Source organism: Vigna unguiculata, chromosome 11, assembly GCF_004118075.2.
Source record: "Vigna unguiculata cultivar IT97K-499-35 chromosome 11, ASM411807v1, whole genome shotgun sequence".
Lineage (NCBI taxonomy): Eukaryota > Viridiplantae > Streptophyta > Magnoliopsida > Fabales > Fabaceae > Vigna > Vigna unguiculata.
Window position 1 is genome coordinate 7,278,818 of NC_040289.1, and position 3,535 is coordinate 7,282,352.

At 29.7% G+C, this 3,535-nt stretch overlaps 1 long non-coding RNA gene across 1 annotated transcript; it reads right to left on the minus strand.

Annotated features, from left to right (window-relative positions):
- Positions 1 to 204: 204 nt before the first annotated feature.
- On the minus strand, positions 205 to 1,228 carry LOC114168267. Its single transcript, XR_003600652.1, has 4 exons — positions 1,136 to 1,228; positions 683 to 810; positions 524 to 579; positions 205 to 429 (listed from the first exon to the last, which is right to left on the minus strand). It is a non-coding gene; the product is annotated as an uncharacterized LOC114168267 (long non-coding RNA).
- Positions 1,229 to 3,535: the final 2,307 nt, after the last annotated feature.

A 3,535-nucleotide genomic window follows, 5' to 3' on the forward strand; every position in this document is an offset into this window, starting at 1 on the left:
TGTTTCAAAGCTGAATAATGTTTACGATGGTCAAAATCTGCTTATTACACATGTACTTTTAAATGATAGTGAATATATTATATTAATAGTAAAGAAAGGTTTAAAATAACCGTCCCAAATTAGCAAAACAAGAATAGAGAGTATGAAAGGAAATATGATTAACATAGAACATAACTATATACTGAGATCAAAGAAAAGACACACTGAAAATATAACAAAAGAATACATAAAAGTGATGGAATCATTTTATCACTTGTTATCTCATTACATCTTTAAATGAAACGAAAAAAACAGTAGAAACTTAATAAAATAATACATAAATGTCACATGGTAACTCTATTTTTAATATAACTTCTGTTATTGGTTTTGACTTCAGCTGTAATCAGGACGACGTCGTATTAGAGACGGGTGTCAGCCTCCATAAATTTCCTGAGGAGATGAAAGTAGAGAAATGATTAGCATTAATATTAGAAACAAAGATGAATGAATACTCATACTTGCAATAAGAAACAAAGATACTCACCCACCACCAGGTTTCCTGAACTTTCTCCATATATTGACCTTTAAGATCATTGTTGCCTTCAAAATTAATAATAATAACAGAGCAGTGTCAATTGAATGTAGAAAAACAAAAGAAAAAATGTAAAAATATTTATTGTCTTTTGTATCGACTTATGCTAACCTGATGCTGTAACGTAATGTTTTTGCTGTGAAAGAGAGGAAAGCGTTGATTTGATTAGCAGCAGCATCCCTTCATTCTTTATGCAATGAGATAACATACTTCCATGCATTTCTTCCATCTCTTCTTACCTGTTTGCAAAATCACATGGTTTAGAAGATGGAATAATCAAAATCTGTTATATTCAGAATTTACAATACAAGTACATAAACCATAAACTAGATTTTTCAAACGGTATATGAAAGAAATATGTAAATGTAAATTAAGGTTTCATGCGTTTATAAATTGAACACCAATATTCTGTTACTTATCTTGAAATGAATAAAAACAGTTAGTTATTAAAAGAAGAAGACTAAAATTGAAACAATATTGATAACACTAAAAGAAAAAGAATTGCAATTATAATCTTTTAATCTTTTTAAACTCAACAATTTAACGTGAAATATGAAAACTTACAGACAACTTTCGGCGACTGCAATTTTGAGAATGAGAAAAAAACAAAAGACGAAAGGAGACGCCGAGTTTGTGAACTTATATAGCCGCAATATAAGAACCCACCCAAAAAACAAAAGACGAAAGGAGACGCCGAGTTTGTGAACTTATATAGCCGCAATATAAGAACCCACCCGTGCTTGTAAAAATTCTATCAATATTTAATTATTTTTATTATATAAGACTAGTAATTCAATTTTGAAATGTGAAAATAGATATTAAATAAAAAAAATATCAATTTAGTCCAATAAACAGTATTAAGAATATACTAATACAATATTTTCATGACAAAGGCTTTTCTAAGAAAATACAACATTGTTCTTTAAGATATCGGAAAACGGACCGAAAAGAAAATAAATTTTTATTTGATCCTCTCATACTCTTCTCTTTTTTAATGCAAACAATAAATGTTCTGATACATTGTTAGTAACAAGTGCTGTGTTAATTACTTTTTTATCTACACTCTTGAAGAAATAATTAAACTAATATTTGTTAAAGAAAATGTTTAGGAAGAGAAGTAATAATTTTGGTGTTTGTCAGCTTATTACTGTAAAATCTATATTTTAAATAGCAATAAATAATCACTTATTATAAAGAAAACAACATTTTGATAGAATGTGTTTGTGCATTTTTCACATTATTTTTGTGTGGCACTCTTATTAAGGCGATGCAGAACTGATGCATGCATCGCTGGATTCATAAGGAGACACAAAAAACGTTAATTGGCAGCTTCATCGGTGGATTCCTGATGCAGCAAAAACGTTAATTGGGATTCATAAAAGTATGTCAGATCAAATACAGCATCATCGAAGGCAGAGTGAATTATTAGAAACGACAAAAAATTGACGAAAAGTTTGGCCACTGTAATTCACTTCCTTCTCACAGATGCTTTAATTCTTGGCTTTTTATTTTCCGAAATTTTCTCTTAAAGCAGTAATATCGCAATTTACCAAAGTCTTGTGTTTTGTAACTTACTTCACCATCTCAATGCCACATTAATGTGTTCATGTTAATCTATTTAACATTTTAAACCACTTGCATGTTGAAATGAAACTTTGATTACCAAAGTAAATGGATATTTGAATACATTAATGCGTTCATGTTAATCTGTTTCACATTTTGAACAAGTTGATTATAGAAATGGAACTTTTGCTGAGTATAGTAAATGCATGTTTGAATACACAGTGTATCAGTAAATTCATTGGCTCATACCACACATTTCAAGGTTTTCTGATAAGACAAACTATCGGTGGATTTTGTATGGTTGAATCTCACAATTCAATTTGGCATTTTGCATAAAACCATTTTCATGTGCATCCACGAAGCAGAGATTCAGTAACTTTTATGAGTCAAAGAAACTTTTCCTTTTCTTTTTCCAACCATGCATTACTTTTCTCTCTCTTAGATAATCATGTTTCAATGTTTACGATGGTCAAATCTCATTTTGCTAACCCTATTAAATTTTATCCCATCAAATTACAACAAACTTTGATTGTAACGCTCCTTAATAAGAACAAAATATTTGATAATGGCTACTGTGATATCCGTGATTCATCCTGGTCCCTCTGATACATCTGTGTTGCGTTGCAGAAGCCTTTGAATGATGAATCTTACCCTTTTGCATGGCTGCCATTTGTACACGAATTCAGATATTTCCATGTGTATTGAATCAGTTTGTGTCATTTCTGCATATATTTGGACCTTTCATGTCTGTCATTCTTCTTTATCTGTTCAGCCATTAAATTGATTCACTAATAAAATTAAATCTGACATCTATCACAGATATTGGATGAATAAATTTTGTTGAGATCACCAATGCTCCATTAATATTTTGCAAGTCAACTTCTTCAGAACAGTTTCACTAAGTAATTGAAGAACCTGTGAATAATAATCTCAAAATAAATCTTACTACTTTCTCCTCTCTTATTTCTAAGCAAAATATTGTTTATTTTACTTGTTAGTTTAAAATTTTCAAATAACAGACAAACAATATATATAAAGTGATAACATGTATTGGTTAAATCACATTCTCTCTTTTTTTTCAAAATAAATGGTTTTTCTTGAGGATTTTCTTTGGTGCATCACAGTTGTAACTGGAATCATTTGTAAAACAATAATTCTTTGAAACCAAAAAAAGGACAAATTTACTTTTTGATTATTTCCAGAGAAAAGGCAGAGAATGCATCTCAGACAGCCATGCATCGGTACGTTGCATGCCAATTTTGTTTTATCAGATCAGAAAAACGCAGAAAACAGTGTTCAGAGGTTAAAATGTAACAATCTATTTGGATTCCCTATATTACATTAGCTATTAAAAATTTGATAAAAAAATAACCATTTTAGTTAATATATGAGATCAAGTAT